Source organism: Schistocerca serialis, chromosome 11, assembly GCF_023864345.2.
Source record: "Schistocerca serialis cubense isolate TAMUIC-IGC-003099 chromosome 11, iqSchSeri2.2, whole genome shotgun sequence".
NCBI classification, from domain to species: Eukaryota; Metazoa; Arthropoda; class Insecta; order Orthoptera; family Acrididae; genus Schistocerca; species Schistocerca serialis.
In genome coordinates, this window is record NC_064648.1 from 126,215,204 (window position 1) to 126,243,089 (window position 27,886).

At 42.2% G+C, this 27,886-nt stretch overlaps 1 long non-coding RNA gene across 1 annotated transcript; it reads left to right on the forward strand.

Moving 5' to 3' along the window:
- The first annotated feature begins 1,779 nt into the window (after positions 1-1,779).
- Positions 1,780-21,359, forward strand: LOC126426920 (uncharacterized). The gene is made up of 3 exons (XR_007576458.1): positions 1,780-1,891; positions 18,257-18,339; positions 20,894-21,359. It is a non-coding gene; the product is annotated as an uncharacterized LOC126426920 (long non-coding RNA).
- Positions 21,360-27,886: the final 6,527 nt, after the last annotated feature.

The window sequence follows — 27,886 nt, forward strand, 5'->3', positions numbered from 1 at the left end:
AATAACACAACATTATTTTAAAATGAATAGAGCACATCCTCAACTCAAAACGTCTACAAAAATAATAACAATAATAATACCATAACTAGTAATAAGTAAAATTCCATAAAATAACTTTGTTTTCTTATATACTAATTATTCTCTGTAAATAACTAGATCGTACAATCAATGCTTACTCCATATTCACTCTGCCATACGTATAAATGTAGCGTACAAAGGCTTAGAAAAGCTAAAATTGCTAAACTACAACAATAAACGGTGCAAGAAACAACTAAAAAAACCTCTGACTGACAGACTTTCAAAAAATATTAAAAAAATTAAAAAAAAATACCAAATGAAATAATTACCTGGACAGTACAGTAACAGAAAAATAAAAATAAAGAATGGATTGTCTCGTCTCTACAAGTAAAATGTAAACTGTATTTTGTAAAACGAATTTGTTATTTTTTAAATAAAAGTCTATATACGTTAAAAAAAAAAACCTTCCGTCGAGTGAAAAGTTTAATTTTTTATTTTCAGTTTATGTGACAAACTCTTATGTTTCCATCACTGTTTTGCGAGTGTTTATCACATCCACAAGAAAACCTAAATCGGGCAAGGTAGAAGAATCTTTTTACCCATTCGCCAAGTGTACAAGTTAGGCGGGTCGACAACATATGCCGTCACCAGTGTCGTATAGAATATATCACACGTGTTTTCCTGCAGAGGAATCGGTTGACCTATGACCTTGCGATCAAATGTTTTCGGTTCCCATTGGAGAGGCACGTCCTTTCGTCTACTAACCGCACGGTTTTGCGATGCGATCGCAAAACACGGACACTAAACTTATTACAGTGAACAGAGACGTCAATGAACGAACGGACAGATAATAACCATGCAAAAATAAAGAAAGTAAAATTTTCACTCGAGGTAAGACTTGAACCATGGACCTTTCGTTCTGCTGCTGCTCACGCTACCCCGGGACCACGGCGTTCCTGAGCTCCAATTGTCCATGATGTTGTCTATGTGACCCATGGACTACTCAGTTTGTATATTTTGCTTATTTTTCACAGTTCCGGACAACTTCTTCCTGTTTTCTCAATTGATCTGTGTTCAGTTTATCAAGGCCTATCCACTGTGCCAACTTATAACTAAATCTGAGGGGGGTGCGATTGGGAGGTTCCCTTGTTAGAAGTTCGGGCGCATGGGTCCAGAATCCAGGAAGGGATGGATGGTTCACTTTTTATCTGAAACTACCAATAAGTAAGACCACTTTTATTGCCCAAAATATTTTTTTTCTGATAAAACATTGCAAGAAAAGCAGTCCTGTTTTAGATGCAGCAGAGACGAATTTGAATGCGAGTGTGGGGCCTAGAATACTGGAACTGGATATGAACAAAACTAAGTGAACTAATGGAGCGATTTCGGTCTTCCGATCCGACGTAGTTCGTAGTCATGACGCTTTTTAGGGGGGAGCGGACTAGCGGAGTGCGCTCAATACCAAGCGAGGGGAGAATCGCGCATGCGCACTGTAGCTCCCAGTATATAAGGGAAGCGATGGGTTAAGCGAACTAAAGAACTATAGTTTACTAAAAGAAAGATCGCTTAGAACAGTTCCTTTCCGGGATTAGTTAATTTGCATTAGTTCGTTCACGAACTACGATATAGAAACTCAGGCGGAACAAAGACTGCGAGTGGCGTCAATACAAGGTACGGACTGACGTCATCAGATGGCGTTAGCTGTCCGATGCGGCTCTCATGACGTCACGAATTTCACCCAATCAGCATCAGATTTTGTGCGCAGCGAGTCGCTGCACCGCGGAAAGGTACGTATTGATTGGGGGGTGATCTTTCGCAGTTCATGTCGAGCGTCCGTTGAGGCTGCGTCGCTGCGCATCAAAGACGTTTCAAGGTACGAATTTAAATGTAGTAAAGAAACAGCACGTCAAAGAATTGTATAATGATGATATTTAGTGCATGGTTCTGCAAATCGAAGAGGTTTACGTGAATAATCTGTGATGTAACTTGGCATCAAGGGTCACGTTCGTTTTATCGACGTCCGCAGTCTGCAAACCACCATGAAATTCTTGGCTGATGTGTACAACGCATTTTTCGGGTTGCTTCTTGTATGATTATGTACGAGCCTGGAAAGAACGATTACACAAATGCCTCTTTGTGCGTTGTAAGTAGACCATCTTGTCTTCGCGGCCATCATGGGGGAGATACGTAGGGGCTTGGGATATATTTCCTCGATTACTTACTTAGAGCTAGTTATGAAACGAGAAGGTTTTTGCGGAATAGTTTGCGTGTATCTTTGTAAATATCTGCCTGTTGAGGATTTTTCAGCATCTGTGCGATGCTCTCCCAAGGTCCTTCGAACCTGCGGCCATTTGGTCTCCCTTTGTGTTCTATTTAGTGTCAGAACGCAAGCGAAATCTGTAAAATTAAAACGAAAATAATACCGCGTGTTAGCCAACGAGAAACACAAGCAGTCGTTTTTAAATTTTGAGGTATCGAGTGATTAACTGTCAAAACTCAAGATTTCTAGTAGAAGTGGAGCAAAATCTGACTTTGGCAAAATGTTCAACGGTTCTAATGCAAATTTTTGACAATCGCCTAAATTAAATGTCTGTTCGGCACGAGTGCAGTAGAATACCTTACATTAGAACAGAAAGAAGTGAATGCTTCGTGCTGAGTAAGAAAAGAATAGTTTGGGCTGAGGAAGAGATATTGCACGCAGTAAATTGGAAATTAAATATGCCGCCAATAAATTACCCAGTGACTATTGTCGCTAGCTTCGTGACACGACCAGGACCTACAAGCAATAACTTTTTGCTGCCGATACTTCTGCCCGACAATATTCGCACGACTACAGTACCAACTAATAACACAGTAGGACGCCTATAAAATAAATTTTTGCTTCTTTAATGAGAAGGGGTGTCAAATGGCTGTTCGTAATACCAAAATGTAATATATGAACATAAGGATAAGGAGGCACGGGGTAACTGGCCCACTGTTTTTCAGCATGCCATTTTAAGACCTACTGTTTGTTTTATTCAACATAATTTTTAAATATTCTAATATAAAATGAAAGTTTCATATAGAAAGGGAATACAGAAGTGTCCGTATCGACCCGTCTGCATAGACCCATGACGTCACCAATATGGCGGAAATGGCTTTTCTGGACGTCTCGAATATGGCACTTATGATACCACTACATACACACAGCAACAAACGTGAAAATACGTTTAAATAGCACTTCCCTCCAAATATACAAACTATCGGGACAACCGCGGGAAATTGGGGAATGTCAGATTCCACCCCGTCTGCTTTGAGCCATGACGTCGCCAATATGGCGGAAATGTCTAGTCTATGCGTCTCCAATATGGCGCCTATATCATGGGCAACAAACGCGAAAATACATACCCTCCAAAATTACAAACTGTCAGGACATCTGCGGGAAATTGGGGGTTTTAGGGAGGGGAAAGGCTAAATGTAACAGGAAAAAACCACGATCGTAAAACACGCAAGATGAAATCTGCAGGAATTACAAAATCTACGGGAATCACACACATCCCTTGATCTATCTAGGTCAACGGCATCTGAAGATACCAAAACACCAACGCCTACAGCAAAAACTACTGAAATTGGGATCAGACATTTCCCTTGACCACAGCTGACAGTACCAAAACACCTATACCTACATATAAAAATACGAAAATTGGGATCGGCCATTTCCCTTGACCTATATAGGTCAACTATAACTACTGATACGAAAAAACAAACACCTACAACTATGAAAAACAAAACCAACACCACAATACGTCAAAAAATAAAAAACTCAAATATTTCTGCGTAAATTAAAACGCATTAAATACACAAAATATTACAGCTCGACAAAATAGACAAAAAAAGTTACTTACCACAAACGAATTCCCCCCCCCCCCCCTACACACACACACACACACACACACACACACACACACACACACACACACACACACACACAGAGAGAATACCCTTATGTCATGGGGTCAAAGCAGACGGGTGGAATCGGATGCTTCCGTTGACCCTAAAAAAATTTTTTTGTGGGGGGGGGGGGGGAGGGAATTGGACCTAACCAGTCTATAACCTGTGTATGCTGTTTTTTGATTTGGTGTATTTGTGCCTGTTGACGAGCATTAAAGCCACACTGCAAAATCAAACTTACTTCAATAATTCTATTAGTACCAATATCAGAGGAGTTGTATCACAGGCTGTCGTGTATAGCAACAAAACATCGAAGGGTTGTGAAGTGTCTGTCGTATGAGAAGAGATTTCATGATAATAACATGGTCTTAAGCTTATCTGGATCAATTTACTTGGTATGTGCATTATGCATGCATAATAAATTAATAATGCTGGCCTCTGTGAGTTAATATTCTTTAAAACAGTAACACTGGCCCAGTTAAGAAATAGTGCCGGTCTCTATCCAAGCCTGTTTGTAGGCACCTCTGCCAATCCTGCTCTCTAATACATACCATACTTTCCTTTAAGCATGCAAAGAAGTGGCATCATTTATCAACAACTGACAAACATGGTAAGGCTAGTGTTTACTTGTCTGATAGAACTCTTCTTATGTTTCCTTTCAAATGCTAACTGCTCCAACAATTCTAGGCTTAGAAGGGTCATGAGTGAATGAGGGTTCATAACTTTTGTTTGTCCTGGTTTTCCCCATAGGTTTAGTTCTTTCACAGTGGCAGTGAGCTTTTAAAAAATGGCAAAGGGATGATCACAATAAGAATGTGAAATATCGAGAGCTCCCCTTATGGGAGGTGAAAGATAAATAATTAATCCATTCACAGTTATTGTAGTTTGTTTGATGTAGCATTCAAATATACCCAGCACATCACCTGATTACAGCCCCAATCTGTCTTACATGAAAGACTTTCGTGGTTAATATGGAGAACCATCAGCTGTATAATGGAACGTCGACAATGAAAATTTGTGCCGCACCTGTACTCGAACCCGTATTTTCTGCTTATCACGATGCTTTTCTGTTTGGGTATCCAAGCATAACTCACAGCTAGACTGAAAATTCCATATGTCATCAACTGTGTGTCTGCAACTTGTACTCGTACATCCTTTATGTATATTCCCGTAATGGGGAGACATTTCACTTAAGTCGCTTGCCCAGTGTTGGCGGATAAATACGATATTGCAGTGCTTTTGTTATTCCAAGTTACGAAACAATGTACCTTCAGACATAAATATCATCTGTTAGGCTTCTGTTCCATCTATGAAAAATGGGCCTATGAGCTCATGGTTCATCCTATCACACCACAGGTTTACACTTCATAGACACTTTCTACCCAGCGAAGTGTACGGGGATTGTCAGCAGACCAATAGAGCATGTTCCTACAGTTTATCTGGCCGTGATTGATAAATGTGGTGCCATCAATAAACAAGATATGATACATTTGAAGTATCCTGTCTTAGAGCCCATGTACAGAGGTTAACAAGATTCATTTCTATGCAGCTATTGAGGGAGAGGATGCGATAGGGATGGTGATGGGACCTATGTTGATGGAAAATGCACAGGTCACTTGCCCGACTCGTGCTGCTTCCTTGTGCGATTGCAGAGGTGCTGATGTGCAGATCAACTGCAACAGCAGCAACAACATTACTTTTCTTCTCTTCTGTCATCACTTTTTTTCCTTCTGTTGCACTGTCTAGGTGCTACAGTATCAGTTTCACGTAAATGGTCGAAGAGGTTCATAAATAATTGCCAAGGTGGTTGATATCTGTTTGGATGTCTTACCGCATGTGCCGTACGAGAATGAACTGCCTTCTTCCTAACTCTCCATACAACATGAGCATGTTGGTTTTTTCTGCACTGGTAAATCCCAACATTCAACCTTCTGCTTGTACTGTCACGCACTGACTAGCAAGTTCCAATGCCCTCAAGGAACACGCATGCACACTGTAAGAAAATGTAACATCGTACCTAGCGACAACGCAGGTTGAAAATCACAAACAATTATCAGTGTGAGAACTTCTCAGAATGCAATAGCTCGTAGATGACTCGAACTAGAATCCTGCAGCAAACACCACTGACATGCTTTTAGTTTGTGAATGTCAACATGCATTGTTCCGTTTAAAACGGTGTAAGTCTGCACAAAAAATACTTGCTATGTGTTATTACGATCTGTTTATTGGCTAACAGTACGAGCCCCTGACTATCAATCCACTCTCTGAACACTGCACATCACCCACTTGTACATTCCCGCAATATTTGCAGTGCAAGTTTTAGGTTGTCTAATAAATGATTAGTGGCTCTCTGTGGGAATTATTAAGTCCACCCATTGCACCACATTATTATGGTGGAAAACAGTTGGAAAAGTTACATCTCGTATGACTGGGAAGATAGTGCTGTTAAGATTTCTGTCAGCAGGGATAATTATAAAGACTAGGAATATTTAGATTCCTGTCCAAGCAAAGCTAAATACACTGTTATGGAGGAGCATCTCGTGATGACACCTAAAGTACCGCCGATTTCATTATTTAGCTCTTTGTGGCAAACAGTGCCCAAATTTTTTTAAAATTTTAGTTAATGATTATTTTATTTTTGCCTTGTTTGTCACTGATACAGCTGCTTTCATTTTCTGCATTAATTGTAGGCAGGTGCCTTCTTACCAAACCACAGTATTTCTTGCCCTTAACTTTCCACTAATGCTTGTGACTTCTGTGTATTTCTATAAATTCAGCAGTGAACTCTCTGGGACACTGACGCGTACCACCCATTTTAGAATTCAGGCTGCACACTGGGTTAGTGGGTTGTTGTGGGAATTATTAAATCCTCCATTGCACAACATTGTTATGGTGGAAAATTTACAGCCTAGCTACATCTCACATGACTGGCACTGTCTTGGTACCGTTAAGATTCCTGAAGCACTAGAAGCAGAATCAGAAGTTCTCACTATGTACAGTACATATATAAACCATCGATTTAATATACAGGGGACTTGTCTATATAAGTAATATAGGTCCTTATAGCGGAGATGTTGAATTGCAGATAGGCAAATGAAAAGACTGTCAAACACATAAGCATTCAGCCGAAAAGGCATTAATCAGAATTACACACACAAGACCACAGTCTCTGTCTGCCGAGGCCAGGCCCATTATTCCATCCTGGGTTTTCCGTTGTTTATTATAGGCTGTAGTGGAGACACATACAATGTGTCAAAGAAAACTACAATTAATCTTAATTTATAGCCGTCAGTACAAATTAGTTACATTAGCCACCAAAGAAAGCTGTATCATTATTTAAAAATACAGTTACTGAATAATGTTTTTCCACAAGGTTGGGATGTAATTTTCTTGGGCTTACTGGAGACTGGGATATCACTCCTCTACTTTGATGAGGGACCTCACCGTGCTGAAAACCTGTATTTTGAGCGTATCCAACATGGCCACCAAAACATTGATCCTAACACCTGCAAAAGTACAAATAACATGTGAACCAATTCAGTGACTAAACCCAATGAAATTAGTGGAACAACTGTGGGAAACATTTTTTGGGTGTGGGGGAGGAGGCAAACTTAAAATTCAATAGTAAATACAACACAGTTAGAGATCGAACACAACAAAAAATAGAAACTGCAAAAAAAGACAAAATCATACAAAACACATCATAAGTTCATGGTATCCAAAACTGGGATTAACTTACATAGCCCAATCCTCAGCCCTAGACAAGGATACTAGTACCCCACCCCCACCCCACAACTACAGAGGCCGAGGAAGATTACAGGGGTCGACAGAAGCGTCCGATCTCACACGTCGGCCTTCGCCCGTGACGTAAGGGTGTTGTCGTGTGTGACGTAATGACGGCGCGGAGCGTGTTTGTAGACGCCGCCGTGTTGTGATTTGTTGTGCTCTCTGGTGGTTTGTTCAGGGTTTTCGTTTGTGTGGTGCAATGGCCTCAGTTTGCTTTTGCTCATTATCCAGAATTGTTAGTGTGTCGGCTGTGTTTGTAGTGGAATTCGTTTGTGAGTTAACGAATTTGTGTGAAGGTTAATTTAGTGTTGTTTGCTGTATGTCGTGTGGTAATTTTAGTAAAATTAATCAGTTGTTTTTGTTCAGGAATGGATATGACAGATAAAATTAACAGTGCACAGGTCAAGGGAAGTGTTCGATCCCAATGTGTGGGTGTGTATGTTGCTATTGGTATCAGGAGTTTTTTTGAGCTATATAGGCCAAGGGAAGTGTTTCATCCTAATTTATGGGATCGGGATCTGCTGTTGAGCTATGTAGGTCAAGGGAAGTGTCCGATTCCAGATGATACTGTGTTTAGTTTGGGGAGTTTTGTGATGTCGTTTTTTTTTTCGTCGTTTTGTGTGGAGGTGGGTGTCTAAATTTGTTTGTATTTAATTTGCCCCCACCCAAAACACCCCATTTCCCGTGCTTGTCTCGTTAGTGTCATTAGGCTTTTTGTGGAAAGTGTGTGTGTTTGTTTTTCAATGTATTTTCGTACTCATAATGTGTACGTAACGACTTTATATGCACCATATTGGAATCGTGGTTTATGGTCGTTTCCGCCATATTTGTGAAGTCATGGGTCAAAGCAGATGGGCGGGATCGGACGCTTCCGTATTTCCGATTACAGCCTTAAGGCATCGAGGTCATTGGAGACTGAGCTCAATTTTGGGCTGTTGAAAGGATGGGGAAGGAAATTGGTTGTGTCCTTTCAAAGGAACTGTTCTGGCATTTGCCTGGAGTGATTTGAGGAAATTGTGGAAAACCTAACCCTGAATGACCAGACACAGATTTGAACCATTATCCTCCCAAACATGAATCCAGTGTGCCACCTCACTCGTTGATTTTGCTATGAAATTTTAGACGAGAGTTGCAACAAGTTTTCAGATATTTTTGAGATGACAGAAGACCTAAATGTCAGTAGTTTTCTACAATACGAGAGAAGGAAAGTTGCTACTCACCATATAGCGGAAATGCTGAGTCGCGATAGGCACAAGAAAAAGATTCACACAATCATAGCTTACGGCCATTAAGGCCTTTGTCAGCAGTAGACACACACACACACACACACACACACACACACACACTGGCAGTGTAGTTTCAGCTCTCTGAGACTGCAGACGTGTGCAACTTGCGCTTGGATGGGTGCATGCGTGTAAAGCTATGATTGTGTGAATCTTTTTCTTGTGCCTATTGCGACTCAGCATATCTGCTATATGGTGAGTAGCAACTTTCTTTCTCTCGTATTGTTACATTCCATCCTGGATTTTCAGTAGTTTTCTACAGTTTCATTTGAGCCTTTGTTGAATAACAGCTTTGCTACTGCATACTTTAGAGCATCTGGGAAACCATTTCTTCGAAAGACTGATCCATTAATTGGTATAGGGGTCTGACATTGTGCTAGAATCTGTGTTAATTATTTTAGTGGGTATTATCATTTCATCAAGAAGAGTTTTTATTTTCTAATGATAATATTAGTTTTCTAAATATTTAGCTGTAATGCTTTCAAATTTCATTAGAACTACTGTACTATCCTGATTGAAATGAAGTTATGGACATTATCTAAGTAACCACTTACATCCACATTTAATTTTGATATATTTATAAAAAACTGTTTTTAAAAAGCTCATTGAAGTCTTCTGATATAAGGATGTCACCAAACTTAATTTTGGAGATTTGTGGTTTTGCCAGCTATGATGTAAAGTTAAGAGTTGATGACTGACGATACTGCCTTTGATTTATTTGTACCGTTCAGAATGAATTTCTTATGTAGCATTTAATTTGTTGCTTTTACCACTCATCGAAATTTTCAAGAAATGTCTCAGGATTTTTAGAATTTGTAATACAATGATCCAGTGGCCAGTTTACTTCAAATCTACAAAAGAACAAGTTTATATTTTCTTTACTGAAGTACAATTTGCGTACTTTTCCTAATGTCTGGTTCATTTAATTTTTTGCAGCCCTGAAAACAACCCAGACTGATCAGAAGACCCTGGCTCAATGCAGAATTTCCTCGCATCATCAAATGTATATAATTTGTCAGAATGTGCAGTTTTGCTATCACGTGTGAATTCTGTGAAGTTTAGCTTCAAACCAAATACTCGAATCCTGAAGAAACAGGCAAATCTGACATAGTTTACACACCAGATTTGTTGGACTTTCTAGGCTGCAGTCTATCTGCATTTGTGATCTGCAGCCCTAGATTGAGTCACATTTGCTCAAACTCAAGACTCCAACTTCCATGTTTTGCATTCATCTCACACTTGTGGAAGTTAAATATTCAGTCACCTCGATGAAGTGTCCATTGGCGTTGCCTGCTCACTCGTGACGTCATTGCCATACGATTTACACATTGGAATCTTGCGCACACCTGCTACGAATAGCCGATGTAGACAATAATGAAACTTTGTTGTCTAGTACATAAAACCAGCAAGTTTTATCAATTTTGGAGTTTCAGTTTTTGAGATAAATGGGACAAGTTGACAGAAAAAATTAGCAAAAAATAAGTGACTCGTATATAGATAGGGACATCTGATCCTTACTTACAGTAACCACAACCTTTTTTTTTCTCTACAAAATATATTTTAAGTTGTATTTTTAAGGTCTAAAACTGCCCACTAAAGTTTCTCATGCAAAGCACAATTTCAAAGCATCATTCTGTAGTATGACGTTGAAATCACGTGATCGATGCCTCCTTCCCTCGTCCCATAAAACAATTTAGCGTAGAACCATATATCTTTTTAAACAGTGGAAAGTCCAAAATGGACTAACTATTTTATGAAAAATAGCTTCCTACGCACCGTATAGAGGAGACATTGCGTGACAGGCAGACAACTCACACACGTAGGTGTGACAACTGTCTCTGGCCACTGTAGCCGGTCTGGGACTCCAACTGCACCTGACTGTTGGCAGAATAGAAGGCTGTATAGTGCTGCAGTGGGGGTAGGGAAGGTGATAAGTAGGTGGAGGATGGGACTGGTGAAGGTTGAGGTCAGGCGAGTTACGCGGGCAGAGGATATGTTCCAGGGGGAGCTCCCATCTGTGCAATTCAGAAAAGCTGGTGTTGATAGGAAGCATTGTCCCAGCCTTGTACAGAAACAGATGTGTGGTGCCATGTTTCTCCAGTCACCTCCCACATAGCCACTGCCTGGCCACAAAAGAGCACTCACCTTGTGACTTGGCACCACCTAGGGCTGGGAGCAATTGAATCACTTTCTCTGCCAGGGTTTCAGCTACCACTCATCCCCTGAAATCAGGAATGTCCTACTCACTATCCTTCCCACCCCTCCCACAGTGATATCCTGCCACCCATTGAACCTACACAATAATCTCGTCCGTCCCTACTCCGACCGAGCCTCGTCTCGTGGCTCACATACCTGGAATTGTCCTATATGTGAGACCTGTTCCATACATCCTCCCATCACCAGCTACTGCATCCAATCGCAAGCATCACCTATCCCATCAGAGGCACAGCTAAATGTGAATGCAATCAGGTGATCTACAAACTAAGCTGCAACCCCTGTTCTGCAATCTACATGGGCGTGACAATTGACAAGATGCCTGTCTGCATGAATGGCCACAGACTGTGGCTGAGACAGCTGAACGTGTTGCCCAACATGATGTGCTTCACTTAAATGACTGCTTCATGGCCTGCATCTCTGTATCCTTCCTACCAACATTGGCTTTTCTGATTACAATACGTCCTACATTCCTGTAACTCTCCTGGCTTCAACTTTGGCTAGCCATTGTGTTTCACCCATCAACACCAGCTTTGTGTTTAAAAAAGGACAAGCCTGGTTTTATGCAATTGACAAAGTGCAGATATTTCAGACTATGTTTGGCTAAAATATAATTGGTGTTTGGTTGTTAAGATATTACTGTGATACTGTTTCCGTTTGGTGTTAACTTTTACGTTTGAGGTACTTCTTGGCCACCGTGTGATGATATGACAAGGTCTCCTTACAAAATGCTTATGTCATTGTACAGTGAGTCCTTTTTCCATGCCATGCAGCACAGTATGGCCCCCCAGGGGATCCACATCTCTTTTGTGGATACGTGCGTAGCGAGCACGGGGCCCCGAGCTAATGTGGCCTTCCTTCCTTTCCGGGCTGCATACCTTCCCTTTCCGCATCCTTCCCCATCCCCTGTCTTCACCCCCCCCTCACCTCTTGCTCTTTCCTTTACTTTCTCCCCCTCTGGGAGCATGGTTTGCGCCTACGTCCGGAGACGGACGCTTGTAAATGTACCGCATTCTTCTTCTTCCTTGCTTGTCTGTCTTCTTCCTTCCTTTGTCCTTCTCCTTTCCTTACCTCTTCTCTTTACCCTTTTCTCCGCTGCGGCGTTTGAGACCCCCTCTTCTTTCCTTTCCCTTTCTCTTTCTTCCTCCCTGTGCGTGTCTGAAGGCCGACCCACGCACTTCCATGCGTAGCCGGTGACGGGGTAACGCGTAATTCCCCGCCCCGGGTAGACAGGTAGGACACGTACGTACCCCCTGGTAAAGGCCAGGCCCAGGGAGGGGTGATTACCCGAGCTGATACCTTCCGAAAGTGCCGATTGGTCCCTCCGTCCGTATGTCGGGAGGTGTGACCTGAGGTGTGAACAATCACCTAAGGCGGGTGTGCCCTCGGTGAGGGCCCCCACAAGGGAGGAGCGCGCCATCGGAGACGCCGGTAATCATGGGGGATTCTTCCGCAATGGTTTCCTCACCTTCCACTATGTCTGCTCACAAACGTAAGTTCACTGAGTCTCAGCCACAGACGGTTCTTCCATCGTTGCCACAGTTCCTTGTTGTTTCTCGGTCTGACGAAGGTCACGACTTTTCCACGGTCAACCCTTTCATTATTCAGAAAGGTGTCGACGCAATTGCGGGTCCTGTAAAGTCTTGTTCCAGATTACGGAATGGTACCCTGTTGTTAGAAACACACAGTGCCCTCCAGGCTCAAAAATTGCTGCGTACTTCTCTGCTCCACACCTTCCCTGTCCGGGTGGAACCGCACCGTACCTTAAATTCCTCGCGTGGAGTCGTTTATACACGCTCCCTCGATGGATTGTCTGACGAAGAAATTCAGCACTACCTGTCTGACCAGGGCGTCACTGCTGTTCATCGGGTTATGAAAAGGGTTGACTCGAACATCATTCCAACCCGCACTGTCTTCTTGACTTTTGACAAAGTTCAACTCCCATCAAAAATCAAAGCAGGCTATGAGATAATTTCCGTTCGCCCGTATGTCCCAAACCCTACGCGTTGCTATCGATGTCAGCGGTTCAATCACACCAGCCAGTCCTGTTCCAATCCGGCCAAATGTGTTACGTGTGGCAGGGATGCCCATGAGGGTGCTTGTCCACCTCCATCCCCTCGCTGCATCAACTGTATGGGTGACCACGCTGCTTCCTCTCGAGATTGCCCTGTTTTTAAGGACGAAAAGCTGATCCAGGAAATAAGAGTGAAGGAAAAGGTGTCGACCTTTGCTGCTCGAAAGTTACTCGCCAGTCGACAGCCCACCGTGCCTCAGAAAGGAAAATACAGCGCTGTCCTTGCTTCTCCTCGGCCAACAAAGGAGGCGGCCACGCAGACTTGCGACCTCACATTTAGTACCACGGTCGTCAGATCGGCCAGCGCAAAGATCGCCCGTTCAACCTCACCTCTTTCGCCTGCCCACTCTATGGCTCACCCTTCGTCGGGTTCTGCTAAATCTCGAGCCCAAAAGTCAGACGCCAAGTCTACAAAAAAAGAGCATTCTCGTGAAGAGTTTTTACGTACTGCAACTTCACAACCATCGGTTCCTCCTTCATCTAAACATACCTCCAAGAAGGCTACGAAGAAACACAGTTCCTCTCCTTCTCCGCCAAGGCGTGTCCCATCTACAGCACCACCTGGCGGAAATCGCCCTCGGCCATCTTCTGTGTCGCCGAGGCGCACTGTTGGTGGCCGGTCAACTGGCCGATCGTTGGTGGCAGGAGCTGCTCCTGACCAACCTATGGATCAGGATCTTCTGCCTTCGACTGAATGCCATTCCATGCTGTCGGTCGCAAGCTCTGAGCAGTCGTTGAGTTGACAGCACCCTTGGTGCCGTTCCTCCATTTTCTGTTCACCCTATGTCCATTATCCACTGGAATATCCGCGGCATTCGCGCCAATCGGGAGGAATTGTCGATCCTCTTACGATCCTACTCGCCGGTCATCTTCTGTCTTCAGGAAACAAAGCTGCGTCCCCATGACCGCTTTGTTCTCCCTCATTTTCAGTCCGTCCGATATGACCTCCCCTCAGTTGAAGGCACTCCAGCCCATGGAGGACTCATGATTCTGCTCCATGATACTCTCCATTATCACCCAATCCCCTTAAACACTTCCTTCCAAGCTGTCGCCGTCCGTCTTTCCCTTTCTGGATACACGTTCTCTCTTTGTACGGTATACATTCCATCGTCTACACCAATGGCACGAGCTGATCTCCTTCATCTTCTTGATCAGCTTCCACCCCCCTATTTGCTGGTTGGGGACTTCAATGCCCACCACCCGCTTTGGGGATCTCCACATCCTTGTCCACGTGGCTCACTATTGCTAGACGTCTTCCACCAAGCGGATCTAGTCTGCCTCAACACTGGGGTCCCTACATTTTTGTCTGCCTCCACGGCAAATTTATCCCATTTGGACCTTGCGGTCGGTACTGTTCCGCTAGCTCGGCGCTTCGAATGGTTCGCCCTTGATGATACACACTCGAGTGACCACTTTCCATGTGTTCTTCGACTGCAGCCTCAACTGCCATATATGCGCTCGCGACGCTGGAAGTTTGCCCAAGCCGATTGGACACTTTTTTCGTCTCTAGCGACATTCGATGACCGTCGCTTTCCCAGCGTCGACGATGAGGTCACACATTTTACCGACGTTATTCTCACAGCTGCGGAACGTTCAATACCACGCACCTCCGAATTGCCCCGGCGCCCTCCAGTTCCGTGGTGGAACGAGGCCTGCCGTGACGCAATACGTGAGAGGCGACGTGCTCTTCGCATTTTCCGTCACCATCCAACTTTGTCCAACTGTATCCGATATAAGCAGCTCCGTGCGCGATGCCGTCGCGTCATCCGCGATAGCAAGAAGGCAAGCTGGAAATTCTTTACTAGCTCATTTAACAACTTCACTCCCTCCTCGGAAGTTTGGAGTCGGCTTCGACGGTTCTCAGGCGCGCCTAGTTTCTCCCCGGTCTCTGGGCTCACTGTCGCGCATGATACCTTAGTGGACCCCGTCGCAATTTCTAACTCATTGGGTCAGCACTTTGCTGAGATTTCGAGCTCTTCAAATTACCCGCCAGCGTTTCTCCCGAAGAAACGTGCAGCGGAAGTGCGACATCTTGCTTTCTCCTCTCAAAATCGCGAAAGCTACAATACTGTTTTCTCCATGCGCGAACTCCAACATGCACTCTCTACTTCTCGCTCCTCCGCCCCAGGACCGGATGGTATCCATGTCCAAATGTTGCTGCATTTATCAACCCATAGCCTGCGTCACCTCCTTCGCCTTTATAATCGAATTTGGACCGACAGTACCTTTCCCAGGCGATGGCGGGAAGCTATTGTCGTTCCCGTTCCGAAACCTGGAAAGGACAAACATCTCCCCTCTAGCTATCGCCCCATTTCTCTCACGAGTAGTGTCTGTAAGGTTTTGGAGCGTATGGTGAATTACCGTTTAGCTTGGTGGCTGGAGTCCCGCAGTCTTTTAACACCAGCCCAATGCGGATTCCGAAAGCATCGTTCTGCTGTTGACCATCTTGTTGCTCTCTCCACTTATATCATGAACAATTTTCTCCGGAAACGCCAAACGGTAGCAATATTTTTTGATCTGGAGAGAGCGTACGATACCTGTTGGAGGACAGGCATCCTCCGCACACTGTTCTCTTGGGGCTTTCGAGGCCGGCTGCCCCTTTTTCTTCGCGAATTTATGGCAGAGCGCACATTTAGGGTGCGGGTGAACACTACTCTCTCCCGTACCTTCTCCCAAGAAAACGGGGTACCCCAGGGCTCCGTGCTGAGTGTTGTACTGTTTGCCATCGCCATTAATCCAATTATGGATTGTCTCCTTCCTGATGTCTCGGGCTCCCTCTTTGTGGACGATTTTGCGATCTACTACAGTTCTCAAAGGACCAGCCTTCTTGAAAGACGTCTTCAAGGATGTCTCGATCGCCTCCACTCGTGGAGCATCGAAACCGGCTTCCGTTTCTCACCCAGTAAGACCGTTTGTGTCAATTTTTGGCGACGTAAGGAGTTTCTTCCGCCCTCCTTACATCTAGGTCCTGTCAACCTTCCGTTTTCCGACGTCGTTAAATTCTTGGGTCTTATGTTTGACAGAAAACTGTGCTGGTCCTCCCACGTTTCCTATCTTTCGGCTCGCTGTCTGCGTTCCCTTAACACCCTCCGTGTCCTGAATGGTACCTCTTGGGGAGCGGACCGGGTGGTCCTTCTCCGCCTCTATCGCGCCTTAGTGCGCTCGAAATTGGATTATGGAAGCATAGTCTACTCCTCTGCTCGGCCGTCTATTCTTCGGCGTCTCGACTCTATCCACCACCGTGGATTACGTTTAGTGTCTGGAGCTTTTTACACCAGCCCTGTGGAAAGCCTTTATGCTGAGACTGCTGAACCTCCGCTGTCCAATCGGCGGGCAGTCCTTCTGAGTCGTTATGCTAGCCATCTGTCTTCCATGCCTGCTAATCCAGCCCATAACCTTTTTTTCGACGCCTCCTTTGATGTCGGGTATGCAGGCCGCTCCTCCTCCCTACTACCCCCGGGAGTCCGCTTCCGTCAACTGCTCCATTCTCTTTCCTTCCGCTTTCCTAAAACCTTCTTGACAATTTGGGGTACAGCACCGCCTTGGCACCGTCCCCGGATCGACTTGCTCAGAGACCTATGTCAATTTCCCAAAGATGGTACCCCTACACTTGTTTACCGTCGGGCATTTGCTGCTCTATGTGCACAAATGACGGAAGCCACATTTATTTACACCGATGGCTCGAAAACATCGTTAGGTGTAGGGAGTGCCTATATTGTTGGCGACACCCCAAATCACTTTCGGCTTCCCGACCAGTGTTCGGTTTATACTGCGGAGCTTTACGCTGTTCTCCAGGCTGTCCACTACATCCGCCGCCATCAGCGGATACAGTACGTAATCTGCTCAGATTCTCTCAGCTCTCTCCTAAGTCTCCAAGCTCTTTACCCTGTGCACCCTCTGGTCCACCGGATTCAGGACTGTCTGCGCTTGCTCCACCTGGGGGGCGTCTCAGTGGCGTTCCTCTGGCTCCCGGGACACGCTGGTATCTGTGGAAATGAGGCGGCCGATATAGCGGCCAAGGCTGCAGTTTCTCTTCCTCGGCCAGCTCTTCAGTCTCTTCCGTTTAGCGATCTACGGAGCGGTTTATGTCGCCAAGTTACTCACTTATGGCATGCGCATTGGTCAACACTTCCCCACAATAAATTGCGGGAAGTGAAAGCCGTTCCTTGCGCTTGGACCTCTTCCTCCCGAACGCGTCGTCGGGAGGAGGTAATTTTAGCTAGACTCCGGATAGGGCACTGTCTTTTTAGTCATCGACATCTTTTAAGCGGTGATCCTCCCCCACTCTGTCCCCACTGCTCTCAGCTGTGGACGGTCAGACACCTTTTAATTGAATGCCCCTATTTTAATCCGTTACGCTCCCGTCTACAGCTATCGCCTGATCTATCGTTGATTTTAGCAGATGACACGCGCTCAGCTGACCGCGTCCTACAGTTTATTAGTGACGGTGAAATGACGTCAGTCATTTGAACCTTTTTTTTTTTTTTGGGGACAACCAACCCCTTTCTATAGTGGACTTTTAAGCATTCCTTCTGCCTTTAGTTTCTCAAATTTTCTGACTTTGTTTCCATTGCTGCTGATTTTAAATTTCGTTTTTTTCCTGTTTTCTACGTCACGGGCTGGGCGCTAATGACCACAGAAGTTTTGCGCCCTAAAACCACAAACAAAAAAAAAAAAAAAAAAAAAAAAAAAAAGCACAGTATGGAGCCCATCCTGGAGCCTGCCATGGATTTCTCAACAATTAAAGTACATATTGGGTATTCAATGTAAAACGGTTCAGTTAGTTCAGACTTGAAGTTGATTGATCCTTGAAGATATATCCAAGTTGTTAATTGTACATTCCAGTGTTTTAAGATTGATGCATGGATTATAAACAGTCATTATCCACTACATGGGCTTTATATCGTTAGTTAGGAAGCAATCACAAGAAGATTTTTTTGTCTGTTTTCAGGGTTGTCGTCTGACCAGTGCTGGGGCATAACAGCAAGAAGTTGTGCTTCGTCACCCACTCTCGCACTTTTCTGAACTCTCCAGGTGAGAACTCTCCCTGCAACACATCCCGTGTTCCTGTAGCCTCTCTGGCCTCAATTGAAGATGGTGATGCAGAAAAAATTCCAAGCTTCATTGTGAGCACACTGGATACCCTAGAAAACTGGTTCCAGTGAAATGGGTGAAACTGAACATTGCAAAAACCCATATGGTACATTTCCAAACCAAACACTCAAACTGTGCAGAGCTTAAAATACTATGCAATAATCAACTTATGGAAGAAGTTGACACTGTCAAATTCCTAGGAGTAAATATGGACAAGAACTTGAACTGGAACACACATATTGACTCCTTATCAAATAAACTAAGCAGTTTTGCATTTGCAGTGCAGATAATTGCAAATTCTACCGACACGAGTACACAAAAAATAGCATACCATAGTTATTTTGAATCTGTTATTAGGTATGGTAAAATTTTCTGGGGAAGTTAGAGTATCTTGTATACTGAAACTTCAGAAAAAAATTATCAGATATGTGTACCACACAGAAAACAGAATCTTATTGCCCATTATTTCAACAACTGCAAATCCTAACTGTACTCTCCATATACATTTATGAAACTATCTTCCTACACAGCAGGCAAAAATTTGAGGAAAATCATTTTAACCACACATACAACACAAGAAATAAAAATAATTTTATGCTTCCCACACAAATTGAAATTATATGAACGGGTTCCATAGTATATGGGGATGACAATATATAACAAATTAATGGGCAAAAATATATTTAATGTTTAGCCAGAGATACTAAAAATAAGGCTACATTACTCTGGGAGAGAAATGCTACTATTTGATAGAAGAATTTTTAGAGGATGACATGATAATTTGAGCTAGGGTAATTTAGTGTTAGATTTTTAGATACTATTATTATTATTATTATTATTATTATTATTATTATTATTATTATTATTATTATTATCATCATCCCTCTCCATTATCCATCATCATTTCTGCCTTTTGTGTATATAAAACACAAATTGTATTATTATTATTATTATGCTGTATGTAAACATAAGCTTTCTAAGTTTACGATAAATTTTACCAAACTTTTGATGTCTCCTGTACCTGAATCAAATGATTTTTGATTATGTATGTTGTCGTTGTCGTCGTCGTCGTCTTCTTCTTCTTCTTCTTCTTCAGTCCTGAGACTGGTTTGATGCAGCTCTCCATGCTACTATATTCTATGCAAGCTTCATCTCCCAGTACTTACTGCAACCTACATCCTTCTGAATCTGCTTAGTGTATTCATCTCTTGGTCTCCCTCTACGATTTTTACCCTCCACGCTGCCCTCCAATGGTAAATTTGTGGTCTCGCGGTTCTAGGTGCGCAGTCCGGAACCGTGCGACTGCTACGGTCGCAGGTTCGAATCCTGCCGCAGGCATGGATGTGTGTGATGTCCTTAGGTTAGTTAGGTTTAAGTAGTTCTAAGTTCTAGGGGACTGATGACCACAGCAGTTGAGTCCCATAGTGCTCAGAGCCATTTTGCTAAATTTGTGATCCCTTGATGCCTCAGAACATGTCCTATCAACCGATCTCTTCTTCTTGTCAAGTTGTGCCACAAACTCCTCTTCTCCCCAATTCTGTTCAATACTTCCTCATTAGTTATGTGATCTACCCATCTAATCTTCAGCATTCTTCTGTAGCACCACATTTCGAAAGCTTCTATTCTCTTCTTGTCCAAACTATTTATCGTCCATGTTTCACTTCCATACATGGCTACACTCCATACAAATACTTTCAGAAACGGCTTCCTGACACTTCTTCAGAAACGCTTTCCTTGCCATTGCCAGTTTCCATTTTATATCCTCTCTACTTCGACCGTCATAAGTTATTTTGCTCCCCAAATAGCAAAACTCCTTTACTACTTTAAGTGTCTCATTTCCTAATCTAATTCCCTCAGCATCACCTGACTTAATTCGACCACATTATGTATGTTATGATACTAATAAACCCCCAATTCTTCACTAGTCCCTGTCATCCACTTACCTGTCCCAGTCTCTGCACCCACTCCAACATTACACAGCCGTGTATTCCACTGAGGCCCCCACTAATCTTTTTCCCCCTGCTCTACTTCTCTCCTTCCCCCCTCCCCCTTACCCACTACTTAGCCTCCCAACTGCAGCCAGGAGTCCTGCCATGTCCTTTCACCCTCCCATAGGAAGCAATTCACCTTCCTCCACCCCTACCTTGCTATCCCGCCCCCCTCCCCACTGCACCAAATTACCTCTGCCATCAGGTACAGTTGCACCTGCACTCTGGCTGCAGTGGCTGGAGACAGTGGTCGTGCACGTGTGAGTTGCGCTCATGTGTGTGTTTTCTACTTCATAAGGTGGCCTTCTGGCCAAAAGCTTACATGTGTAGCAGTCTTTTCGTTGTGCCTATCTTTGACTCGACATCTCCGCCGTATATGTTTCGCATTTATCAATAGCTAGAATGCACGGCAACTTTCAGAGAATAAAATAGCAAGTAAAAAATCTCAAAAATGACAAGGAATTGTAGAAAATTACAAGTTGTGTTTAATGCAGGATATTTTTCAGATTCCTGTGCAGAGGACATTCCGGCCAGGAAAAGCCACCGATTAACAGGCTGGTTGTACTGTGGTGCCTAAAAGTCCACAAGTATAACCGGCAAAACACAAAAAATTGAATAAGTCGAGGCGGAAGTATACACCGAGGAAAAAACAGAATATCGGCCTGACTTCCCGAACGTAAGGGGAGACGACTGAAAGAAATAGTGGCAACCTGATCTAGGTGCTGCCATGGCTATAGTCTGCAGACCCGTGTTCACAAACGTAGTGCTGAGTGAATTACTGATAGCTGTGAGGCCACACTTTAATTTTGTGTTGTGTAAAATATGACTGTAAAAATTGTAAGATTTTGTTGCTGTTGTAGTCCTTATTTAATTACATGAGATATGGATGTCTCAAATTTTCATAAATATGCCTTTTTAAAATGCTATATTTATATGTACTGGAATAGCTTGAATATTGTAAATTGGTGTACTAAGCACTGATGTAAATAAATTATTATAATATTAAAACATACTAGTGAAATGTCATTACCCAAACAATACATAGACCCAGTAACACTTTAGCATCCATTTCTGTTGTTCAAACGACAATGCCATGTTTACTGACAATCCTGAAATGAAAGAAAGCATTGTTTTTCACTACTTTCTAAATTATTACCCATAAAATTGTATTTCTGTCGCCTTTAATTAGAGGTATTCTGTTTCAAAGAGAGAGTACATTATTTTGGGACACCCTGTGTATAAATTATAAGTGTACACAAGTCATGTCGTCAAGATGATTTGTATACACTATTATTTATATATATTTGACAATGCTGGCACTGATTTTGTGTGTAGCATTTGACAATACCACTATGGCTCCTGTTTATTAGGACATATTTTTATAAAATAAAATAGATCTGAAGATGTCATTATAGACTGAAACCGGTAGTCCGATGACAAAAAAATTAGTGACCATAGACATGAGGTGAAAGAAATTCATTCAATATTCGGGTCACTGTTCAATTTGCAACCATATTACAGCTTGTGAAAGTTTGTTAAATAGTTTGTGATGCTTTGCTAGTCTAAGGCAGTTGTGAATTATCCAGAACTCCAGTGGCAAAGAACTGTGTCAAAGGTAAGTAAATCTTTATTCATTTATGTAATAAAGTGAACTAATATTTCATGTGTTAAAGTTTGATGTGCCACAGCATGAAAGAGTTTGAAGAACACTCAGTTGTGGTGAGACAAAATTAGTGTCACCTGATCACAACACTGTGAGTCAGGATGTTGGACAGTTTATCACTGAAGTTATTCAGTATCTACATTGATGACATTGTAAGATATAGAAACAAGGACATCCTGAGTTACAGCTATCAGAGTATGGGACAATAAATGCCTGCATTTTGCAGACTATCAGATTTTGTTTGGTGATGAAATGAAATTACAATGTCCCATACCTAAGTTGCATGTGGTGGGCTAAGAACACAACATGGAAATCTCAATAGAAAGAAGGTAATGGTATTTAAAGAAGTTGAGCCAAAAGGATAAAAATTGTCAATAACAAAGATTTAGCAAGTCAACAGTTTTAATTGTTTGGGAAATCAATTAGGTTGTCACCATAATAGATATGGACAACAAACTTCATCAGTTTCAGTATATATGAGGCACTATTAAGAGAACCTTAAAGAACAGTTTGAAAGCAAACAAAAATAGTTGTCTAAAATTATTGCAGTGATATCTCGGCTGGGTTCTCACACATGGGGATAAGATTAAAATGCCAGCAGGTAAAATGATATTTCTTAAGAACAGTGAAATGTTGCACCTGCCAAACCCAGATTAGGAACGAGCAAATTGGAGAGTAGACTGTTGAAGGGATAACCAACAAAATAGAGAAATATCTGGGGGGGGGGGGGGGGGGGGAGAATTGATGTAACGCATTTTTCAATGACTCACATTGCTTTTGTTCACTGCCAGGTCTGTGCAGACATTCTGAAAGCAGCAATGAATATCTGTGATGCTGTGGTTTTCCACCAGAAAAACTCTGCTTGGAATGCGCGCAACAGCAGAAAAGTGTTAACTGCTTTTCTGTTGCATGAGTCTGTGCCTCACATCTCTGATGACCTACACCTTATTTTAAGTATTGTTCCATCCATGAATTTTCATTATTGCTGCTCATCAAATTGATTCTTTATTTTTCCTGTAGGTTGGTTAAGTACGTAATTGTAGGTTGATACTGGATAATTCAGTTGTAATGTAATGAAAGTTCTTATTCATTGCTGCTTACAGAATAAGTGAATCATACACGATACCATGTTCTGACAACTGAAAGTGAAAACACACTAATCCCTGTTGAATTAAGACATACGTATTCTTAATATTTACACCTAAATTACATGCACCAAATAGAATACACACCTGATTAATAACATGTTGATCTATATCTTCCAAACACAATGCTACAGCTACTGTCTGAGGCATGGAGTCGAAGTACTCAGTGGGTCTCCAGAGGTATGTGGCACTAGATGCCTATGCTCAGATCACACTGTTCTCATAGCCTACAAAATGGCCTACCATGAAGATCTCTACTTACTTCACTAATGATCAATATGCAAGGTTTTTATAGGGTAGTCATACATAAGTAATCTATCTACCATCTGGTGAACAAGATGTATGAGACAGGCGAAATACCCTCAGACTTCAAGAAGAATATAATAATTCCAATCCTAAAGAAAGCAGGTGTTGACAGATGTGAAAATTACAGAACTATCAGTTTAATAAGTCACAGCTGCAAAATACTAACGCGAATGCTTTATAGACGAATGGAAAAACTGGTAGAAGCCGACCTCGGCGAAGATCAGTTTGGATTTCGCAGAAATGTTGGAACACGTGAAGCAGTACTGACCCTATGACTTATGTTAGAAAATAGATTAAGGAAAGGCAAACCTACATTTCTACCATTTGTAGACTTGGAGAAAGCTTTTGACAATTTCGACTGGAATACTCTTTCAAATTCTAAAGGTGGCAGGGGTAAAATATACTGAGCGAAAGGCTATTTACAATTTGTATAGAAACCAGATGGCAGTTATGAGTCGAGGGGCATGAAAGGGAGTGAGACAAGGTTGTAGCCTGTCCCCGGTGTTATTCAATCTGTATATTGAGCAAGCAGTGAAGGACACAAAAGAAAAATTCGAAGTAGGTATTAAAGTCCATGGAGAAGAAATAAAAACGTTAAGGTTTGCCGATGACATTGTAATTCTGTCAGACAGCAAAGGACTTGGAAGAGCAGTTGAATGGAATGGACAGTGTCCTGAAAGGAGGGTATAAGATGAACATCAACAAAAGCAAAACGAAGATAATGGAATGTAGTCTAATTAAGTCTGGTGATGCTGCGGGAATTAGATTAGGAAATGAGACACTTCAAGTAGTAAAGGAGTTTTGCTATTTGGGGAGCAAAATAACTGCTGATGGTCGAAGTAGAGAGGATATAAAATGGAGACTGGCAATGGCAAGGAAAGCGTTTCTGAAGAAGAGAAATTTGTTAACATAAAGTATAGATTTAAGTGTCAGGAAGTCGTTTCTGAAAGTATTTGTATGGAGTGTAGCCTTGTGTGGAAGTGAAACATGGATGATAAATAGTTTGGACAAGAAGAGAATAGAAGCTTTCGAAATGTGGTGTTACAGAAGAATGCTGAAGATTAGGTGGGTAGATCACATAACTAATGAGGAGGTATTGAATAGGATTGGGGAGAAGTGCAGTTTGTGCCACAACTTGACAAGAAGAAGGGACCGGTTGGTAGGACATGTTCTGAGGCATCAAGGGATCACCAATTTAGCATTGGAGGGCAGCATGGAGGGTAAAAATCGTAGAGGGAGACCAAGAGATCAATACACTAAGCAGATTCAGAAGGATGTAGGTTGCAGTAAGTACTGGGAGATGAAGAAGCTTGCACAGGATGGAATAGCATGGAGAGCTGCATCAAACCAATCTCAGAGACAACAATAACAACATTTTGAAAAGGGTAAATAACTTACAGAAATGTTTGATACTGTGCTGAATGCAGCACATCATAGTTTTATTCCCTGCCTAACGCTGTTAGTTCCTGATGTTTCCACTAGGTGGTATATGCGAATGAGTTGTTTCAGCAGTCATCATGGGGTCATATTGCAATTCAGAGCATGCACAGTGTTGTTTTATGGTTTCATGACTCCAACTCGACTACTAAAATTCAGAGATAATTCAGGACTAAGTATTGCAAGCCACTCCTTCACAGACAAACTGTTATTAACTGGTACAGTGATATAAAGCCAATTGCAGGTTCAGCCAGCAGTCGCTGATGCTGCAATTGAACAACTTTGGCAGCCTCACATTTGTTGCCTATGTAAATCAAGATGCAGCAGCTCGGAGTTGAATTTGCAAAGTGGTAGTGTGGAAGATGATATGGAAAGGCCTTTCAGTCGAACGCTACAAACTGGAACAGTTGCAATTTTTTAAAAGCAAGTGACAAAGAAATTGGGTGAGTTCTGTGTAGGACTGTTTGACTAGAACTGGATATAGTGAAACAATATCCTGGCTACCACAAAAATCTGATTTAACCCCAATGGATTTATGTGTATGGGATTACATTAATGGGGAACATCAGTCAGCTGCGACAATGTATAACACGAGCAGCAACATCGAGCCGGCCACTGTGGCCGAGTGGTTCTAGGCGCTTCAGTCCAGAACCGCGCGACTGCTACGGTTGCAGGTTCGAATCCTGCCTTGGGCACGGATGTGTGTGATGTACTTAGGTTAGTTAGGTTTAAGTAGTTCTAAGTTCTGCTCAGAGTCATTTGAACCACTTTTTGAGCAACATCGAATATTGTGTAATAGGATTTGGCAGGAAATTGATTACGGGTGAGACATCTGTTGTTACAAAAGATAGCCACATTGAATATTTATAAATAAAGCTTCAAGATACACTACATTCAGTGCTATATCAAACATTTTTGTAAGTTATTTACTTTTTCATGATTAAAATTTACTTTTGTATAACTAGTTTACAAACCCCCTGGATACAACTGATATAGCACCATCGTGGGTGTGGATGATACCGCCGTCAGCACCCAAAATTCACAGTTTGCCAAAACTGAGGATGTACTGAGAGAAGACCTTGACATAACTTGTGAAAATCTACAGAAAAAAGTGGGTTCAATCCAAACAAAACTGATGTTACACTGTTTCATCTTTACAGAGAAGCTAGAAGTGCTCTTATCGTTCCCTATGATGAAGTCACTTTGAAACATAATCCACACCCTATGTACCTCAATCTCACTCTTGACAGAACACACACCTTCAACCACCACTTGAAAAAATTATCAGTGAAAATCAAAACTAGAAGTAAGCTGATACAGAAGCTGGCCAATGTATTGTGGGTGCTACCAGTAAAAAGTTCAAGAATCAGCACAATACGCCTCATATATTCAGCTGCCATACCAACTTGACACGCGCCTAAACAAGACAATGCGAGCCATAACTGGAACCGTTAGAGCAACTCTGCTCCAGTGGCTACCATTACTGAGTAGTATGAAACCTCCCAAACTAGACTGTCAGACCGACCCTCAAATCATAGATGGAAAAAATGCAATGCCACCCATTCCTGTTGATGCACGTTTCCTTCGATGGCAGCAATTGAGACTGAAATAAAGATAGCCAATGCAGGTCCAATGTTCTCGGAGACTTCAGCATCTATGATCACAGAAGACAGTGCTGAAACATGAGCTGGAGATATAAAGTGGAAAATAAAAGTATATAACATTACACACAGCGTGACAAATGAATTAAAAATTAGAAGAACTATTAAACACGTAAACTAAAGGAACTGATGCCTATTTTGTCCACTGCACTTTATCATCAACAAAAGTAACTGTGGTCAAGCCATTCCATTTCTTCTGCAATGAGGTCGTGTATGTCTTGTAATGCACCCCTGAAGGATGTATCTTGGCAAACCAGGGCCAGCTCCTAAGTGGTCACATTGGGTCCATTCTGAAGTTCCCCATTGACTCACTCTTGTTGCAGATATCACAGTTTGTGTGAATCATCCTGCTGTTGGACGACAGTCTTCTGTATGAGAAAATCCTGGTAGCTTCAAAGTTGGATCTGTCACGAGGTGGGAGTTCGTGACACTCTGATCTCGCCAAACTGATGTCTACTGAGCATTGTGTGGCAGAGACATCGTGAGTTCACAATTTTGCTCCTTCACAAATACTGCTCCTCTATCATGTCCATTAACTTTTATAACTGTGACTTAGCTGCTGTAGAAGTTCTAGATAATGTTTCACTGCCTGCATTTTATCACTGCTAACTTCACAGTTCCAGTCAACCTTCTCATAAAGTTTCTGTAACCCTGTAAATAGATGTTTGACTTTCTTCCATTCTATGCATATATGACAACAAATTGCAGGATTTTAATTTTCTGTCGGTGAAATAAGTAAATAAATGTTCAAGGTAAGTACCTTAATTTTGCCATAAGTTCTCTACTTATTTATTTACATGTTATTGGCAATATGGATCTCATCAAATTGAGGCTTTTTGTGAACTAAGTTGACACACCTAAGTGCTGTCACTTAGGACTTTGTGGGAAAGACAGCTTTTAGTCTGAATGTTGTGACAATTGCACTCCTACTATTCACTCACCACAGGAGGTAAGGAAAAGAATATATATCACTCAGATCATGGGTGAATACTCATAAAGTGCATTAAGCATAGGGTTGGCATGTTATTTTTATTTATTAATTGCAATCATATAAAAAACATTCCCTTCTGTGTGACTAAAGCAGTTGTACAATACATTCAGTACATTAAAATTTCTTTACATAATGATGGTACACATTTGTTTTCTTAACTTTAAAAGTGTAATATTAAGAAAGTAATTCATACAATTTAACTTAATAATAATCATACAGAATAATTAAAGAAAACACAAACTACTAGAGAGACTATAAAATCAGGGTAAGTAATGAAACAAAAGGAATGTATTATG